The sequence below is a fragment of the Carcharhinus amblyrhynchos genome, chromosome 26 (assembly GCF_965287045.1).
Source record: "Carcharhinus amblyrhynchos chromosome 26, sCarAmb.v2.hapA, whole genome shotgun sequence".
NCBI lineage: Eukaryota > Metazoa > Chordata > Chondrichthyes > Carcharhiniformes > Carcharhinidae > Carcharhinus > Carcharhinus amblyrhynchos.
In genome coordinates, this window is record NC_137349.1 from 1,484,424 (window position 1) to 1,505,666 (window position 21,243).

Consider the following 21,243-nt stretch of genomic DNA (forward strand, 5'->3'; position numbering starts at 1 on the left):
GCACCCACTACTCTCTGTGTAAAATACCTGCCTTGCACATCTTTAAACCTTGACCCTCATTCCTTAAACCTGTGCCCCCTGGTAATTGACTTTTCACCCTGGAAAAAAGCTTCTGACTATCCACTCTGTCCATGCCTCTCATAATGTTATAGACTTCTATCAGGTCACCCCTCAACCTCCGTCGTTCCAGTGAGGACAAATCAAGCTTCTCCAACCTCTCCTCATAACTAATGTCCTTCACACCAGTTAATATCCTGGTAAATCTTTTCTGTACTCTCTCCAAAGCCTCCACATCCTTTTGTATGTAATGTTATGTTATGAAAATTTTTAACCAATTAGACCAATATCTCTGCAGCCATTTCCACTAAAAATCTAGTGTGCAGTTCATCAGGTCCTGGCAACTTATCCACCTTTAGCACCCCCCCCCCTTGAGATTCTCTAATACTTGTGATTAAGATGTTTGTAAGTTCTATCACATTATTTGAAATCAGCCCATCTGATATCTCAGGTATATTTGCAATGTCTTCCACACTGAAGGCTGATGAAAAAAAATTATTTATCATATCTGCCATTTCTTTGCTTGCTGTTATCAATTCACCAGCCTTGTTCAGTAGAAGTCCCACATTTACCTTAGCCGCCCACTTCCTATTTATATATCCATACAAACCTTTACAATTTGTTTTTATGCCACATACAAGTTCTGTCTCAAAATTAATTTTCTCCCTTCTTCTAAGCTTCTTCGTTTTTTGTTGCTGGATCCTATAAACTTCACGGTCTCCTGGTCTTCCACTATCTCTTGCCACTTTGTATATCCTGCTTTTCAATTTAACATTATCATTGATTTCTTTCATTAACAATGGATTTTCCCCTTCTTTGTGGAATCCATCTTTTTGTTTGGGGTAAACTCCTTCTGAGCATTTTGGACCAGCTATCTGAATATCTGTCACTGCTCATCTACTGACTTGTATCTTAGTTTGTTTACCAAGTTTACCTTAGCCAACTGCTCCCTCGTACCATTATAATTAAGTTGAAGAGACTGGTTAGGAACCTATGGCTTTCACCCTCAGGCTGCACCTGGAATTTTATCATATTGTGGTCACAAACCACCTAGAGAATCCCTATCAACAAGATCCCTTATTAATCCTCCTTCATTACACAAAACCAAAGCTAAAGTAGCCCATTCCCAGGTTGGTTCTGTAATGTGTTGCTTTAAGTAGCAATCGCTGATGCGTTCCACAATTTTTCTTCAATGCTCTTCAATGGGCTGTAGATCAGGTCAGGGGGAGGGACAGCGCCGGCCCGGGAATTGCTGTGGAGGGGGCGGAGTGGGGGGGACTGGAGGGGCAGCACTGCGGGACTTGTGGGTTGTCAGTGACTGAGCCAGTGACTGATCTTAAATTTGAATATATTTATTCCACAACATGCTATCGTCAATTTTTTATGTTGCATCTCAGTCAACTATGTTACCATCAGATATGTAACCACAACCTGCCCCAATCGCTGCCCTCCCTCCATCCCAGAGCGATCCCAATGCAGGGTGGCAGCGACTGAGCTGGCCACAAATGGGGGGGGGTCTGAAAGATCGGGACCACTGCACATGTGCAGAATCCCAGAACTGCCAGACTCCGGCACAAATAGGCCCCGCTCCCCCCGGGATTTTAATGAGATTCATGACTGGTCCTCTGCAGTGTACAGAGTACAGAGATTCAGGTGAGAAGCTGAACTAACAAAACAGTCAGATCTAGAACAGCTTTCTTGTCAATTCAGCACTTTTGGGAGAATCACGGCCTACATTTCCAATGTGAGACTTCACTCAAAGGACCAGAACGTCCAAAGTTCAATCCTTGGTTTGTATTGAGTTTAGTTGTTCTTATGAGTTTTCAGTTCATTTATAACTGGAGACGATACATTGTTAAATATCCTTGGCGAACAAAAGTGGAACTTTTAACCTACTGTCCTCAAGTTCTCTTTCCTAAATTGAACAGCTTTCTAATTCTAATTGCAATGCTTTCCCTTTGGGCCAATAAGCTGTCACATTCTTTCTCTGCCATTTGGGTTCAAAATTTCTTAAAAGACAGCACTGAAAATGCTCAACAGGTCCGGCAGCATCTGCAGAGAAATGCGTTAACTTATATCCTGTCTGTTTCTTTATATAAACTAATTGATTGCGATAGATTGCTACGGTTAGTCAACAACTCCATTGCACGTACCAAAATGGTAGAAGGCAAACTGGGTAGATGCTGGTCTTCTTTCAAGTCGCAATTCCTATGAGACATGTGCAGTGCACTACAATTAGTTATGTTACAGGAGTCAAAAGTCTGTAGGATTCCCTCAACTAATCACTAACCAGTGAGCCCTGCTGGAAAATTATGTGTATAGGTTTCAATTAAAGACAGGATTAGGTTCCACTGTAATTACCTGTTAGCTGAAAACCTTGGCAATACTCATTGCCCAGGTTCATGAACAAAGAACAGTCACATGCACAAGAAAAGGTGGGAGAATTTAAATAAAAGATGCATCACAGCTAATTAAGCTATGTTCTCTAATCACTATGCTGAGGTTTTAGTTCTGGGGAGTTTATTTACCAAGGAAAGCACACACAAAGTGATTTAACTAATCTTAAATTCGATTATATTCTATTACACAACATGCCATACTCAATTTTTTATGTTGTATCCCAGCCAACTATTTTACATAACCACATCACACCACTGAAATACTTCATAACTGAGTCTGGTGTATTGGTAAACTTGAACCTAGCCAGAAACTACAAGTGAAAGGGGTGAATTTTAACTTTCTGGTGTGCGTGGGTTTGGGAGTGGGTGGGAAGGTTTAAAAGCAGAAACTGCCTCCAATCTGCCAACTTTCACATTTAAATTCAATGCTTTGGGCTGCATGCAAACAAGCCCCCCTGCCAGGAGCCAATCATCAATTTCAATACGTTAACGGCTTAATCAGAGTGATAGTCACGATGTGGAGATGGGGTGGGGGCAGTAAGAAGTCTCACAATACCAGGTTCAAGTCCAACAGGTTTATTTGGAATCACAAGCTTTCAGAGTGATTCCAAATAAACCTGTTGGACCTGGTGTTGTAAGACTTCTTGGAGTGATGTTAACCTGGCTTTTGGAATGTAACTGTAGGTCCATGAGCTTCTCCCTAGAACTCGGCAGTCCCTTTCATCATTATCCCTCTTATGATCCACCTACACTTCCCTGCTAGCAATGAGTTGGAGAGCACATTTCTGTAGATCAGCAGGGTTTCATGAATCTTATATAAGCTAAGCTGGATTTAATGGCCTGGTCCATTGGCTGGATAGTACTCTCTTCTCATGAAGTATAAATTGTTGTTCCCTTACACCTTTGCAAATTGACCTGATGAGTACAAGATAAAAAGCTTTGACAACATGTCTTTTTTTTAACAATATTCAAATTCTGCACTACCAATTGAGAGGGCCAAATACAGGACAGTGAAACATGCCAATAAATACTGAAACATCACACCTAGGTCTGGTCTATTTGAAAAGTTTTTTTTCACTGTACTTTTGCAGAGAAGTTGTTTGCGTGACTTCAGAGATGGCTTTTGCAAAATTTGGATGTTTATATGTCTGATTTTCACTTGAGCTATGATCTATCAGACCACCATGCTGACCACTGCTGCTTCACTTTGGACCTCAGATAAAGACCAAGGTGACCAACAGCATCAATAACACCAATAGCATCAGCCTACATCTTGCAGTTTTTTACTTCACAGGAAAGAGAACAGAGAGCTGCAGCTCACACGGGGCCGTACCCACAACATAAGGTCTGCACACAGAAGATAAGTTGAATGCTGAAGTACCAGTCGCTCTGGAAGCTCAGAGTCTCACATCAGGTGGGGGTAACAAGACCTGCTCCCAGGTAGGTTCAGCAACCTCACTTTATCAGTGACTGCCAAAGTCACCTTCACTCTGTGCTTCTTTGGCTGTGGCTCCATCCAGGGCTCTGCTGGACACCTTTGCAGGATTTTGCTGGTAGCAGGTCCACAAATATATCAGATAGGTGATGGTTTATTTGCTAGGGGAGGTAATTATGTCATAATTCCCACTGACGGTGCTAGTCAGGCTGATTCCCACAGTTTGCATTGACCAATCTTTACTCTTCCTCTTTCTCACACTTCCAGTGCTGCACCAGCTGGGGCTGCGGCAGATGTAGAAACAGGTCACTCAGTTATCCCGTTCTTACTGCTGAGATGCTCTTGACCAATATCCTCTGGGTATTGGAGGCCCTGAGGCCTCTTGCAGAGATAGCTTCAGCTGCATCAATGCAGGGGTACACTTTGTCATTGAGATACACGTCAAGCACCAACTGAGTTAGGGGGCAATGGTTGAGAATTGGTAACATATTGTGTCAAGTTCCAGCGTCTCTGTCCTTTTCACCATGATCCCTCTCATGACCCTTTCACACTTCCCTGCTAGCAATGAATTGGAGAGCACATTTTTGTAGATCAACAGGGTTTCATGAATCTTATTTAAGGTGGGCTGGATTTAATGGCCTGGTCCATTGGCTAGAGGTGTAGGGGAATTGTTATTTTCTTACACTTAGTATCTTTGTGAATTGACCTGATGAATACAAGACAAAAAGCTTTGACAACATGTCTTTTTTTAAGAATAGTCAAGTTTTGCACTACCAAACAAGCGTTTGGATATGGCTGTATTCATACTGGAATTTTATAAAGTCCAACCCCACTCCAGCATTTAACTCAATCTAGGCCGAGACCATTCCAGGAACCCCAGTTTAATTTATTCCCAGTCCTGTACCCTCCTGCCATGCAGGGCTTCAGAACCTTCAGGACCAGGATCCTGCCCCCAAGAGCTGCCAGCAGCTAGCTCTTCAAGTACCAAGAATCTTCTGGAGCATTGAGTTATGGTTCAGGTCAGAGAATCCAAAAGTGTTTTATGGAGCCCGCCTGGATCATAAGTTTTGCAACTTGAATTTGGTTAGGATAAACATGATAGGTTTCACCTCAGGTATGATTCAAATGAGCCACGAGGGAGCTTTTATCAAACAAAGTTTATTTAAGAATATAGTTAACGTGTGTAGCAAGTATATTAGCAATAACTGTTATCGATTACAAACAAAACAACCACAATAATGAACAATCTTTAACAAATATTGATTGGAACAAAGATGTTCCAATCAAACCAATCCCATAAACAAAACCCTTCCACAGGTTTAACACAGCAAAGACTAATGCTCATGTGATACTAGAACTGAGTCCTTTAGATGAAGGCTGCAGTTCTCTTGATAAACTCAGAACAGTTTGAAGTCAGAACAGCTCCCCAGAACACCAGAGAGAGAATGCTGGTTGCTTGAGGAGCTCCAGCTCAAAGTAGACGAGCTGAACTCTGAGCTTCAGACACTGAGGCTCATCAGGGAGGGGGAGTGTAACCTAGATAATAGGTTACAAGAGAAATTCAAACCCCCTAAACTGACTAACTCTGAGGGTCAGGAACAGGAAGGGGTTGCTGAGGGGAGGAAGGATGAGAGGAAGGGTGAGAGTATGGGGAGGAAGGGTGAGAGGAAGGAGGAGGGTGGGGGAAAGAGGGAGGAGGGGGATGGGGGGGTGGAAGGAAGGGGGGACGCAAAAGTCTCAGCCCCTGAATCTGCACAACAGGTTTGAGATTCTTGCTCCCAGTTTGGACAAGAATGAGGGCTGCAAGGTTGATGAGCAAACTGCCCACGGTACAGTGGTGCAGGGAGAGGTCAAATCAGAAGAAGTAAAGAGGAATGTAGTGGTAATTGGGGATAGTGTAGTTAGGGGTATAGACACTGTCCTTTATCACAATGATAAAGAATACAGAAGGGGGTGTTGTCTGCCTGGGGCTCGGGTCCAGGATGTCTCATCTGGGCTGCAGAGGAACCTGGAGTGGGAGGGTGAGAATCCGGTTGTTGTGGTACATGTGGGTGCCAATGACATAGGCAAAATGGGAACTAAGGATCTGCAGAGGGAGTATGCAAAGCTGGGAATCAAATTAAAAAGCAGAACTAACAAGGTGGTTATCTCTGGATTACTACCCGAACCACATGCAAATTGGCACAGGATAAATAGGATTAAAGAGATGAATGGGTGGCTCAGAGATTGGTGTGGGAGGAATGGGTTTGAATTTATGGGGCATTGGCACCAGGATTGGGGCAGGTGGGACCTCTTTAGATGGGATGGTCTTCGTCTGAACTGTGCTGGGACCAGAGTCCTGGCGAATCGTATAGCTAGGACTGTAGATAGGGCTTTAAACTCACTAGTGGGGGGGAGGGTGCAGGGGTGGGGGAAATTACAAAAGCTAAAGTAAAGGAGAGGGTAGGTGTGCAGGTTGAGGATGTCCCAATAATAAAAGGAGCAGGGGGCATGAGAAAGGTTAGTAGCGTTCCTTCAAATAAGGTCCAGATAAAGGCTGGGATAAAGACACTTTACCCTGAATGCACGAAGCATTCAGAATAAAGTGAATGAGCTGGTGGCACAGATCAGCACAAATGGATATGATCTGGTGGCCATTACAGAAACGTGGTTGCAGGGTGACAGGGACTGGGAGCTGAATGTCCAGGGGTATCATGTGTTTAGGAAGGATAGGCGGGAGGAAAAAGTGGGTGGGGTAGCTCTGCTGATTAGGGATAATATCAGGGCGGTAGTAAGGGAAGATATAGGCTCCAAAGAGCAAAACGTGGAATCGTTGTGGGTGGAGATAAGGAACAGTAAGGGGAGGAAGACGCTGGTGGCTGTGGTCTATAGGCCCCCAAATAATAACTTAGAGGTTGGGCAGGCTATAAACAAGCAAATAAATGAGGCGTCCAGAAACGGAGCAGCGATAATTATGGGGGATTTCAATTTACATATTGATTGGTTGACCCAAGTCGGACGTGGTGGGCTTGACGAAGAGTTCTTGGAATGCTGTTGGGATAGTTTCCTGGAACAGTATGTAACGGCACCTACGAGGGAACGAGCTATCTTAGATCTGGTGTTGTGTAACAAGGCAGGTAGAATTAGGGATCTTCTTGTGAGGGATCCTCTTGAGACGAGTGATCATTGTATGGTTGAATTTCTGATGCAGATGGAGGATGAGAAAGTAGGGTCCCGAGCCTGTGTCCTCTGTTTGAACAGAGGGGAGTATGATAAGATGAGGGCAGAATTGGCTAATGTAGATTGGGGGTGCAGATTGGTTGGTAGGACTGCTGAGGAACAGTGGAGGATTTTTAAGGAGGTCTTTTTCAGTACTCAGCAGAAATATATTCCGATGGTAAAGAAGGACTGTAAGAAAAGGGATAACCGGCTGTGGTTATCGAAGGAAATAAAGGAGAGTATTAAACTAAAAACCGATATGTACAGAGTGGCTAAAAATGGTGGGGAATTAGAAGATTGGGAAAGATTTAAAAAACAACAAAGAATGACTAAGAAGTTGATAAAGAAAGGAAAGATAGACTATGAAGCTAAGCTAGCACTAAATATAAAAAAGACAGTAAAAGTTTATACAAATATATAATGAAGAGGAGGCTGGCCAGAGTGAATGTTGGACCCTTGGAAGATGAGAGGGGGGATTTAGCGGTGGGCGATGAGGAAATGGCTGAGGCTTTAAATAAGTTTTTTGCCTCGGTCTTCATGGAGGAGGACATGAATAGTTTGCCGGATATTAAAGAAAGAAGGATGGTAGGAGATGAGGGCCTGAATGCAATTACTATCACTAGAGAGGTAGTGCTTGATAGACTAATGGGACTGATGGTGGACAAGTCCCCAGGACCGAATGAAATGCACCCCAGGTTTCTGAAAGAGATGGCAGAGGTGATAGTGGATGCCTTGGTAGTTATTTATCAAAATTCGATGGACTCTGGGGAAGTGCCAGAAGATTGGCTAATATACGCTGCTGTTTAAAAAAGGTGGCAGACAAAAGGCAGGGAGTTATAGGCTGGTTAGTTTAACATCTGTAGTTAGAAAAATGCTAGAATCCATCATCAAAGAAGAAATAGCACGACACCTAGAAAAGAACGGTTTGATCGAGCAGACGCAGCATGGATTCGTTAAGGGGAAGTTGTGTCTGACGAACTTATAGGATTTCTATGAGGATGTGACTAGTGCAGTAGACAGAGGGGAACCCGTGGATGTGGTGTTTTTAGATTTCCAAATGGTGTTTGATAAGGTGCCTCACAAAAGCTTGCTACAGAAGGTTAGGGTGCACGGAGTTGAGGGTGAGGTGTGAGGGTGGATAGAGGATTGGTTGTCTAATAGGAAGCAGAGAGTTGATATGAATGGGTGCTATTCTGGTTGGCAGTTGGTGACTAGTGGAGTGCCACAGGGATCGGTGCTGGGGCCTCAGCTATTTACCATTTATATAGATGATCTGGAGGAGGGGGCTGTGTAGGGTGACGAAATTTGCTGATGACACGAAGATGAGTGGAAAAGCAAATTGCGTGGAAGGTACGGAAAGTCTGCAGAGAGATCTGGATAGGCTGAGCGAGTGGGCGAGGACCTGGTAGATGGAGTATAATGTTAGCAAGTGTGAGGTTATCCACTTTGGCAGAAATAATAGTAGGAGGGATTATTATTTAAAATTCGAAAAGCTGCAGCATGCTATGGTGCAGAGGGACCTGGGGGTCCTTGTGCACGAGTCGCAAAAACCCAGTCTGCAGGTGCAGCAGGTGATCAAGAAGGCGAATGGAATGTTGGCCTTTGTAGCGAGGGGGATAGAATATAAAATAGGGAGGTCTTGCTGCAACTGTACAGGGTACTGGTGAGGCCGCAGCTGGAGTACTGTGTGCAGTTTTGGTTGCCGCACTTGTGCAAGGATATATTGGCCTTGGAGGGAGTGCAGAGGAGGTTCACTAGGATGATACCGGAGATGAGGGGGTTGGGCTATGAAGAGAGACTGAATAGACTGGGTCTGTACTCTTCGGAGTTTAGGAGGCTGAGGGGGGATCTTGTAGAGATGTATAAGATAAGGAAGGGGATGGATAGGGTAGAGGTAGAGAGATTCTTCCCGCTTAGAAAGGATAGCAGGACTAGAGGGCACAGCCTCAAGATAAGGTGGGGGGCAGTTTAGATCGGAGTTGAGGAGGAACTTCTTCACTTGAGGGGTGGTGAACATCTGGAATCCTCTGCCCGTTGAAGTGGTGGAGGCTACCTTGCTAAATATATTTAAGTCACGGGTAGATAGGTTTCTGATATTCAGGGGAATTAAGGGTTATGGGGAGAAAGTGGGAAAGTGGAACTGAACCACTTCAGATCAGCCATGATCTTATTGAATGGTGGGGCAGGCTCGAAGGGCTAGATGGCCTACTCCTGCTCCTACTTCTTCTGACCCCGGACAAGCCACCAACAGCAGATTTTCTGATCCGGGAAAGCAAGAAGCCTTACTTTTAGCTAACCAGCAGAACTGCTAGAGGTAGTAGTAGAGGTGGGTACAATTTTGTCTTTTAAGAAGCATTTAGACAGTCACATGGGTACGATGGGTATGGAGGGATATGGGCTAAATGCGGACAATTGGGATTAGCTTAGGGGGTTAAAAAAAAAGGCAGCTAGGATGAGTAAGGCTGTAAACTTTCATAACTTCCAAAACCCAGGGAGAGACAGAGAGAGAGAGAGAGAGAGAGCGAGAGAGACTGCTTTCAGTCTGTCGTCCACTTCCCTCTAAGCTAAACACTGCTGCCAGCCAAAAACTGAAAATGAAACCTTGAATTCCCCAGGAAGGGAAAAAAACTGACCAGAACCCATGACATTCCTCTTAACGATGCAGGGCCATAAAACAACCCAAAGTAAAAATAAACAGACCCGATTTAAACAACTAAAGCAGCAATAAAGGACTCCTACAGAAAGCCCAGCAAAAACGAGAGCTGAGAGCGACAGAGAACATGATTAAAAAAAAACTCTTAAAGGTACATTACCATCACAGTTGGCACTGCTGGAATTACAATATGCCCAGAGAAAGAGCAGCCATTGAGACCACTGTGGACAGGCAGGGTGGGGCTGCATTACTGGAGCCAGTCCGTCAGGGTAAGTGGGGCGGAAGGTGGTCACTGCAGGCGCAGCCCTTGTTGCTGAAGGGCCCTCCTGTGGGCACAGCCACCCAAGCAGGGGACACCACTGCCCCCCTCTGCAGTGTCCCCCCCCTCCACTCCCTTCCCCCCCACCCACCCCACACACCCACCAAGCCAACAGGAAGGTAGCCATGGTAGTATACCATGGCCTTGGGGTGAGAAGGCCAACCTCAATCTTCCCTCCTCCAGACTTAATCAGGGGAAGTCAGAAAGATGGTAGACTATCCACCTTCTCACTCAATTAAGTGGCACCTCCACTCCTGGGTTAAGGGGACATTAAATGTCACTCATTTTGTACAGGCCACTGGACTGCACGGACTGATTAATTGTTAGGCTTGAGGATCCATACTCTTTCCACAGGTGAAGATTGCAAAGATATGCAAATTGACATCACTCATACTTAGAATGGATTCCTCCAGTGTCTCTGCAAGTGCACATTGCACAATCTTTACTGCCGCTTCAGAACTTTCCTCGGCATTTCCTCAGATTCAGCATCCAAATGCAGCTGCAGAGCTTCAAGTGTCATGCATCCTCTGACACAGGCTCGCCACTGCTGTTCCTGTCACTTCCATCTGCTCCAGTTCTTTCACAATATTTGAGTCATCAAGTGCAAACCCAATTATCTTCTTTATCACTCTCACCGAACCGTGAATCTTGGGTTGGGATAAGCCCTGTGTACTGTGATTGTGCACTCTCAGAGTGACTGATCTCTGAGGAGTTATTGTCATCTTCCTCCTCCTGCTGTACCACCTCCTGGATGCTTGAACACTCTGTGGGTGGTTAAAGATGTGAATGAGAATGTTCTAAGTGATCATTAAACGCATGAATGCATTTCACTCACTCTTAACATGAATTCCACATGGGTGAGTGTTGCACACCATGCGGTTTTCTGTTCTTTCATTCTGCTATCAAGCATTTGGGGGATCTCCCATCTCCCACGGAGGTGGCATGGTGGCGTAGTGTCTTTTTTGATTCACCAATGGGGCTGGGCATCGTTGGCTGGCCAACAATTACTGTCCATCACTAATTGCTCTTAGAAAAACAGTTTAAGATATTGCTGTGACTCTGGAATCACATGTAGGCCAGATCAGGTAAGGGCAGCCTACCCTAAAGGACATTCGTGAACTAGAATGGTTTTTCTGACAATCAATAATGGTTTCATGACCATCAGTAGATTCTTATTTCCAGATATATTTTACAGAATTCAAATTCCACTATCTGCCATGGCAGGATTTGAACACAGGTCCTCAAAAGATTAGCTGAGTTCCTGAATTAATAATCCAGCAATAATATCACTAGGCCATCACTTCCCCTAATGGTTAGCACTGCTGCCTCACAGCATCAGGAACCTGGGTTCGATTCCCAGCTTGGGTTACTGCCTGTGCAGAGTCTGCACATTCTCCCCATGACTGCATGGGTTTCCTCCGGGTGCTCCAGTTTCCTCCCACAGTACGAAAGATGTGCTGGTTAGGTGCATTAGCCATGCTAAATCCTCCCTCAGTATACTCAAACAGGTGCCAGAGTGTGGCAACTCAGGGATTTTCACAGTAACTTCATTGTAGTGTTAATGTGAGCCTATTTATTTCAGTAATAAATAAACTTTAAACCATCTCCATTCGCCAAGCATGCCAAGATTTCGCCAATATTCAGCATCTCCTCTTCAGCTATCCATTATAGGATAACCGGAGAGTATCTGGTTTTCTGCCTTTCCCTCATGTTTTGTACTCTCTTCTCCTGCGAGGAGGGAAAGAAGAATCCTTTGAACAAGAGTAAAGACATGTTGGATAACTGGAGTGTGGAACTTGAGTGTGACTATGAGGTAGCGACATGAAATTGCATGAAGGTAAGAGTATTGGTGATGGACAGGTGAGGATGTGAAGACATGCACAGACAGAGAAGGATGGGTGTACCTGCAAGGTAAGTTTGCATGAGGAATGGTGCCCTGGAATAGACTTGACAAGGTAGAGTGATGGGGGTGGGGATGATGTACACATCAGGATGTAGTCACCTTTCCTGCCCTGGTTAGTTCAGTGAAAGGGTCTGGTTAGCTCAGTTGGTGAGATGGATGGTGTGGTTCTGAAGAATGTCAGCAGTGTAAGTATTGATTCCTGTTCTGGCTGAACTTGGGGCCTGCATCGTCATTCTACCCCTGTGACAGGAAGGCAATAGCAAACCACAAAAACTGCCAAGCCCCACTCCCCCACCATAGGGTGCAGCATCTTCCTGCAGGCCTTTACAGACCCCAGTAACACACTCAGGGAGGTGTAAGTAAAATAAGGTTTAACCTTTGGAGTGCGCGCACTCCACTCTATCAGTTCTTAGCTTTTTGCTCCCAACTCCAGATTTCATCAAATTTTACATTTGTAAATGTGCTGAAATCGATTCATGTGAGTTGGAGTCATATCCACTCAAGCTAGTTGGTCAGGAAACCTGGAAATTTGTAAATGTACCGGTTGGATTAAAAGGTATTTTATTTAACGGGTTCCCCATTTGTTATTGGATTCCTTGCTTCCAAAGTTTTGGCCATGTAAAATCTCATCCTGTTTGATTCCATGGATAGAGTAAGAAGCAACATAAAGACATAAAAAGATGCTTATAAAGAGCAAAGGTTTGCAGTGTAAATTTCCACGCAATTCAATTTATGAATTATTGGCATGTAATGAAAATACCCGTATTTCAAGATTTGCAACTAGTGCACATTGTTTAAGATATAAAATTCCATATATCGGTGTAAAGATTTATCTGATGCAGTTTATGGTCAATTTGGAATCACTACTTAACTAAAACATTCCAGCGTGATTCCAGTCCTCAAACTGACTCCTAAACTGACTTCAGCAAGGTGTTTGATAAGGTCCCCCATGCAAGACTTCTTGAGAAGGTGAGAGGGCATGGGATCCAAGGGGCTTTGGCCTTGTGGATCCAGAACTGGCTGGCCTGCAGAAGGCAGAGAGTGGTTGTGGATGGGTCTTTTTCTGCATGGAGGTCAGTCACCAGTGGAGTGCCCCAGGGATCTGTTCTAGGACCCTTGCTGTTTGTCATTTTCATAAATGACCTGGATGAGGAAGTGGAGGGATGGGTAAGTAAGTTCGCTGGTGACACGAAGGTCGGTGGTGTTGTGGATGGTCTGGAAGGATGTCAGAAGTTGCAGCAGGACATAAATAGGATGCAGGGCTGGGCGGAGAAGTGGCAGATGGACTTCAACGCAGATAAATGTGTAGTGGTCCATTTTGGCAGGACCAATGGGATGAACGAGTACACTATCAAGGGCAGGAGTCTTAGCAGTGTTGAAGAGCAGAAGGATCTTGGGGTCCGGGTCCACAGGACTCTTAAATCGGCCTCGCAGGTGGAGGATGTGGTCAAGAAGGCGTATGGTGTACTGGCCTTCATTAATCGAGGGATTGAGTTTAGGAATCGGGAGGTAATGCTGCAACTTTATAAGACCCTTGTCAGGCCTCACTTGGAGTACTGTGCGCAGTTCTGGTCACCTCACTATAGGAAGGACGTAGAAGCTATTGAAAGGGTACAGAGGAGATTTACAAGGATGTTGCCTGGACTGGGAGGCATGCCTTATGAAGATAGGTTGAGGGAGCTGGGACTCTTCTCCCTGGAGAGACGAAGGTTGAGAGGTGACCTGATAGAGGTTTATAAAATGTTGAAAGGAATAGATAGGGTGGATTCTCAGAGGCTATTTCCCCGGGTTGAAACGGTCGCTACGAGAGGACACAGATTTAAGGTGCGGGGAGGCAAGTACAGAAGTGATGTTAGGGGTAAGTTTTTCACTCAGAGGGTGGTGAGTGAATGGAATCGGCTGCCGTCAGTGGTGGTGGAGGCGAACTCGCTGGGGTCTTTTAAAAGACTTCTGGATGAGTATGTGGGATTTATTGGGATTGGGGGTTATAGATAGGTCTATGGATTGGTAGGTATTGATGTGATCGGCGCAACTTGTGGGCCGAAGGGCCTGTTTGTGCTGCAGTGTTCTATGTTCTATGTTCTAAAATCATCACTTTTTATTCTTTGATGGAATGTGAGTGTTATTGGCTGGGCCAGCATTTGTTGCCCATCCCTAACTGCCCTTCAACTGAATGGCTTGCTCAGCCATTTCAGAGGGCATTTAAGAGTCAACCATGTTGCTGTAGATCTGGAGTCACACTTAAGCCAGACCAGTTAAGGACGGCAGATTTCCTTTTTTAAAAGACATTAGAGAACCAGGTGGGTTCTTATAACAATCAACATTGGTTTCGTGTTCATCATTAGATTTTTTGATCACAGATTTTTATTGGATGGGATTTGAACCCTGGTCCCCAGAGTATTACCCTGGGTATCTGGATTACTAGTCCATCAGCAATTCCACTATGCCACTGCCTACCCTTAGGAGGTGGACAATTTTTAAATTTAAGAAACTGCAGAATAATTACTTCAAAGAGATTATTCCAGGGCGGAAGAACTGGAAATCAGTGTATTTGTTGATGCTTCTGTTAGTGACTGTGATACAATATTCCTTCCCCTTTTCTTCACATGTCTGCAATATTTAACACAATTGACCATTGTATCTTCCTCCACTATTCCTCCTCCATGATTCATTGCAGTAGGACTGTTCTGACCTTTATTACACCTTTAACCTGTCCCAACATGGCCAGTCTACCATCAACAATGGTTTCTATTATACGGAGATTCTATGGTCAAAGTATCACAGTGCCAAATGAAGAAGAGCAAAGGAGTTCCCATGGTTTACTGGCTTTAATGTTACCCATTAAAATTGCTATTGAATTGCTCCAACTCCATTTTCGAGTTGCTCTCTCACAGTGTACAAGTTAATTTAGTGTTCCATTTGGTTGCGAGCTGAGGTTCATGTCACAAATCTTATTTGCTTCAACGACTGGCAACTTCCACTTCCGCAGCACTGTAAAACTCTGTTGCTGCTTCACTCTCACCATCACTGAAACCATTACCCATGCTTTTGCTGCTTTCAAGCTCATTTTTTCCAAATTCCTACAAATCAAAGGTCTTCCAAGTTCCCCCTTAAACATCATTGCCACCTCCAAATAATCCCAGTCATAACGTGTGGTTCCATTGTGAACTATTTCGATTACTAATACTTGTTTGGTAGTATAGAACTTGAGTATTGCTAAAAAAAAACATGCTGTTAAATCTTTTTGCCTTGCACTCATCAGGACAGACTCACAAGAATAACAAATGTCAAAGGGTATGACAATTTATATGATATGAGGAGAGGATGCTGATTGGTTGGCAAATGGACTCTGATTGGTAGATGCACCAGGGAACAGTTAACTGCCCAGCTTCTACAGCATTTCTTTATTTTCTGCAATATTTTAATTTAGTCTCAACTTTAGTACTAACATCTCATGAAAACTGTTTAAACTAGTATTGAATTTGGGAAAAGATTCACCAAAATTAAGGTAAGAAAAGTAACAATGATGAGTAAAATATTGGCACTAAGGAGGGATAAATGTTCAGGATCATATAGATTATGCCCCAGAATTTTGAAAGAAGTAGGTGAGAACATTACAAATAAAGTTCACTTTGAGAACTATTTATGTGAGAAAATTGTGCATGTTGCTCCACTATTTAAGAAAGATGGGTAGATAAGGAGGATTTGTAGGGTAAAATACTTGAGGTTACGGGGAACAAGTCTGGGTAGGATTGCCCCTTAGGTGTCAGGGTGATTACATGGGGCTACAAAGATAGGGGTTGGGTGGGATTGTTGTTGGTGCAGACTCAATGGGCCGAATGGCCTCCTTCTGCACTGTAGGGAGTCTATGATTCTATCTGATCTAATGAGCGTGATTTAGCGCATGCAGCAGGAGTCTCACCCACATCTGAAGCTTGCCAAATCTGACAATTTAGCACTCCCTCAGTGCTGCACTAGACTGGGAACCAAGTTTTATGCGCATAAGTCTCTGGAATGGAACTTGAACACAACCTTCTAACTCAGAAGCAAAAGTACTACTAACTCAGCCACGCTGACACCAGCAAGACACAACTCAGGGTGTTGCTGTAAAAGCAAGACTTACATTCCTATTGCATCGTTCCCAACCCCAGGCTGTCTGAGGGCCAGAAGACTTTGCAGCCAAATAATGTGCTGCAAAAGTACAGTTGTAAAGCTGAAGTTTATTTAGTAACACTGCAATGAAGCTACTGTGAAATTCCCCTGGTTGCCACATTCCAGCACCTGTTCAGGACAATGTACTTAACCAGCACATCTTTCAGACTGTGGGAGGAAACTGCAGCACTCAAAGGAAACCCACACAGACACACGGGGAGTACATACAAACTCCACACAGACAGTGACCCAAACTGGGAATTGAACCCAGGTCCCTGCTGCTGTGGGGCAACAGTGCTGATGACTGTGCCACCCAACTGTAGCACAAGAATGTGAGTCCTTGTTGAAGCTTGGCTGGCCTGGAAGTGAGAGAATAAAGAGAGGGAGAAAAAGGGAAAAGAAAGAAAAACAAAGAGAAAGGAGAAAAACGAGGAGAAAAAAGAACGAGAAGTTAAAAGGGAGAAAGAAAGAGAGAAAGGAGAAAATGAGAAAAAGAGAAAGAAAATGGGATGAAGAGAGAAAGAAGAAATGAGAAGGAAAAGAGAGGAAAAAAGGGAAAAACAAGAAAAAAGAGAAAGGAGACAATGAGAAGAAAAAGGGAGAAAGACAAAATGAGCAAAGGGAGAGAAAGAAAAGGGGGGAGAGAGAAAGGGGAAATTAGAAGAAAAAATGGAAAGGAGAAAATGAGTAGAAAAAGGAAAAAGGAGAAAGAAAGAAGACAATGAGAAGAAAAAGGGAGAAAGAAAGGCAGACAGAAAGACAAGGGAAAGTACAGCATTGAGGACTGGTTAGCAGTGGCTCCCTTTAAACGCAATAAAGGCGATCGCCCCAGTGACAGCAGCGTCCGCACTGTGTGCTGCACTCCCGCCGGCCGCCAGCAGCGGCGCTGGTCAGCAGCAGCCCGGTTAACATCCGGGACCTGGCGCTCGGATCTCCCGGGCAGAGACAGAAACAATATGGCGGAGGTGAGGCGGCGCCAGAGCTGGCTTTACCCCGATCTGATTTAATGACTGCGCCGCGTTTTTTTTTACTGGCTTCCCGAGCGGCCGGCGGTTGAGGCGCAGCGATCGAGGTGTTGAGGCGCCGGGGTTGGTGAATTTGGAGTCGGCGGGTATCAGGCATGAACGGCGAGTGGTTTTGATTTTGTTTTGTGGCGGGGGGGGGGGGGGGTCGGGGGGGGGGAGCCTGTCCCGGCCCCGGCTTCACTGACAGCTCCCGGAGCGCAGTGCGCCTGCGCGCTCAGCCCACTCTCTGTTTGTAAACTTGCTGCCACATTGCCCCAGAGGAGCAACTATAGGAATGAACCTCCAGGCTTCCCATTCAACCTGCTGCATAGCTGCACTCCATCACTGACATTACAAAGCTGCACTCCATATATCATATATATATGCATTTATAGATGCACATTTACATGCGTACATATACACGTGTATGTATGTATACACATGCATATATATGCACACACGTATATATTTATGCACACATATATGCATATACATGTATCCATGTGTATATATATGCTTACAGATGCACATATATGCGCACATGCATATATGCCCACATACACATGCATATATGAATGAATATACGTGCACACATATACTATGCATACAGACATATGCATAGATATGTTCGCATGCGTATTTATGCATGCCTTGATATATGTGTGCCTGCATGTAGATATGTATATGCGTATATGTAAAAGAAAGCTGCTATACATTCACAGCACACATCTTGATTTAATTGCACACCATTGTAAGTTGAGAATTTCTTACTGAGGATCTTTCATCTAGTTTCTGATGAAATACACGCTATTATTTACTTTTCTCTCCTTCCCCCTTGTGTAGATGCAGAATGTGATCCAATGTTTTGCGCTTGTTTGGTATTGCAATGGTGAGATTTCTGCTTTTTTGCAAAATCCGCTTGCGACAAGAGAATAATTGTTTTAGTTCTGAAATAGAACTGTTCAGCCTCTTTCCCCCCTTTCCTGGGCTCCCGATCCGTGTATGTGTAAACTGACAGTCTTATCCAGTACAATTCTCGCTCAATCGGGTTTGATTCAGAAGTTGAAGCGTTGATCGCCTTTTTCAAACAAAATAGTATGTTGAACGTTTTCTCAGAACTTTAAAAACCGTTCTTTACAGTTTTTTTGAAAACCAGGCCAGAGTTGTGGGTTTGCATGGTGATGTGGTGCTTTATTGCTGAGTTGCACTGACTTACCTGTGCCGTAACCCGCATGCAATGCCAGCCATGCCCTGCAGCATAGTGCGAGGCTGTTGCTTACTTACACAGGACATTATTCCATCACAATTGTGTGCTTTTAAAAACTGTGATCGGCTAAATGACGTGCGGTGGGGAAGATGGCAAGGCCGAATGGAGGAGTGCGTCAAAACAGCTGAGATTCACCTCGATTGTTGTCGCGTTTAAAAAACTCCTTTCTTGAATAGGCGTTGGGACCGGGAGGCTCAGCAGAAGCTGGGAAGGTGCGACCGAAGGGCAAACGTTAGTGTGAAGAGGGTAAATAGTTCTGCACTGCAAAGTAAGGATGGGGAAATTCTCTCCATTAATCTTAATTCGCAAAGTAGTAATACGCCGTCCCCTCCCCCAATCTCGATTAGTTCTTCCCCCAAAGGGCTAGACACATTCATATATTTCCAAAGAGAAAAGTTTCTTCCCTGGAATCATGGAATGGGATGTTGCCCACAAGCCCAACCACTTTGTGGTAAAAGGTAAAAAGAAGCACCAAACACACTGTTGTGGCATAACCACTGTTAGAAAACCTTTTTTCGGCATATTGTTGACATTTCAATATGCTTTTCAAAAATACAAATTGCACATACCTGCAAGATGAATGATCCTTGAATAATAGATGCAGAAAAACCCGAAACAAATTCTCAGCAATGAAGAGTATGTACATCTACATCAAAGAACAAGAAAGCTGAGAATTGTTTGAGAGAGACCTTTTTAGCCAGTTTCATACCAAATATTGGGCAGCCATTTATTTGGTATTCCCTTTTTCTCTCTCTCTTATTGTACATATACAGAATGTAGCCCAGTGGTTAATCCACCTTACACTGACGTTCTGAGGCGGACGGGAGCTGCCCAAATTGAAAAATATAGATTGGATTCAGAATGAAGGGACGCGTAATCAACATGATTGTTATCACACATCAAATGCAAGAAAAATGCAGATAATAGTCTGGAATTCTGCTTAGTTGTTTGGTGAAGTTGGCAGACCTTGATTGCAGAAACCATTGTCCAAGTTTGGATGTCTGGAAAAGGTTGTGCAAATTTTGTTCAACTACAGCACTGTGATTGAGAGATTGTGTGTACAAGGTGCCCTTTGCAAACCATTTAACAGCTTCGAAAGATGGTTGTGCTCTTATGCAGAGCCTCTTTGGTTTTGGCAGCAATGTTTAGTGTCACAGCAATTGGAATATCAAGTTTGATACATCTGGAAAACTCTTCAATTTGAACAGACGGTGTGGTTTGGCCATGGACTGGTGTTGGCTGATAATTGAGCTTAAAGCATGTGCCCAGCAATACTGATGTTTCACACACAATTGTAACAGCTGTGAAGAATAATGACTGTAACCACAAATCTAAAGAAAAGAACCTGCACCCATAAAATACAATGTTAAGCCATCAACATAATGATGGTGGACTGAATATGGAACCCTGGGAAGTTTTTCATTGTACATTGATCTTACAGATCACAAAGTATTTTCAGCTCCCGGACTCTTTCTGGTTTGGCAGACTGAAAAGAGCGAGCCTGGGATCAGCTTTGTATATTATAAGACTGCTGAGCAACTAGGATCTCAGCTTTTTTCTATCTTGTAATACTATCTGGAGCTGAATGTAGGGTGTCGAAATTTGCTGATGACACAAAGATAAGTGGAAAAGCAAATTGTGCGGAGGGTGTAGAAAGCCTGCAGAGGGATCTAGATAGGCTGAGCGAGTGGGCGAGGACCTGGCAGATGGAATACAGTGTTGGCAAGTGTGAGGTTATCCACTTTGGCAGGAATAATAGTAGGAGGGACTACTATTTAAAGGGCGAAAAGCTGCAGCATGCTACGGTGCAGAGGGACCTGGGGGTCTTTGTGCATGAGTCGCAAAAACCCAGCCTACAGGTGCAGCAGGTGATCAGGAAGGCAAATGGGATGCTGGCCTTTATAGCGAGGGGGATTGAATATAAAAGTAGGGAGGTCTTGCTGCAACTGTACAAGGCACTGGTGAGGCCGCAACTGCAGTACTGTGTGCAGTTTTGGCCGCTGCACTTGCGCAAGGATATTTTGGCCTTGGAGGGAGTGCAGAGGAGGTTCACTAGGCTGATACCGGAGTTGAGGGGGTTGGACTATGAAGAGAGGCTGAATAGACAGGGCTTGTACTCGTTGGAGTTTAGAAGGATGAGGGGGGATCTTATTGAGACGTATAAGATGATGAAGGGGATGGATAGGGTAGAGGTGGAGAGGTTCTTCCTGCTCAGAAAGGACAGCAGAACTAGAGGGCACAGCCTCAAGATGAGGGGGGAGCAGTTTAGAACAGAGTTGAGGAGGAACTTCTTCACTCAAAGGGTGGTGAATCTCTGGAATTCTCTGCCCGTTGAAGTGGTGGAGGCTACCTCACTAAATATATTTAAGATGCAGGTAGATAGGTTTTTGGTAGGCAAGGGGATTAAGGGTTATGGGGAGAAAGCGGGAAAGTGGAACTGAGCCACTTCAGATCAGCCATGATCTCATTGAATGGCGGGGCAGGCTCGAGGGGCTAGATGGCCTACTCCTGCTCCTATTTCTTATGTTCTTATGTTCTTTAAAGCTCCATCAAGTTCAGCTATGCCACTTTGACCCATTGTGTATAGCAAATGAGGAGATAACATTGCCAATTTTGCAGTGCTGAAATGTAGAAAATCACTAGCATAAAACCAAAGCTGTACTAGGCAAAGACATTTTGTTTGAATAAATTATCATAAACTTCCCAAGCATGTACTGTGCAGTTACTTGAAACAAGGCAAGTATGTTTCCTCTACCAACTTCATGAAGCTGTGGTTCATACTTCTGGGATGCCAACCAAGTTGGTATTCAGTGCAATATGCAAAATGATCAACTTTTGAAATGGAACAAGGATAAC

The 21,243-nt window shown here is 44.3% G+C and overlaps 1 protein-coding gene across 2 annotated transcripts in view; it reads left to right on the forward strand.

Moving 5' to 3' along the window:
* Positions 1-17,104: 17,104 nt before the first annotated feature.
* LOC145358501 (mesoderm induction early response protein 2-like) overlaps positions 17,105-21,243 on the forward strand; it is a 70,756-nt gene continuing 66,617 nt past the window's right edge. For both annotated transcript variants that reach the window (XM_080212616.1, XM_080212617.1), the window contains exon 1: positions 17,105-17,243. The gene's annotated coding sequence lies outside the window, so the exon portion shown is untranslated. The remainder of the gene's footprint in view (positions 17,244-21,243) is intronic.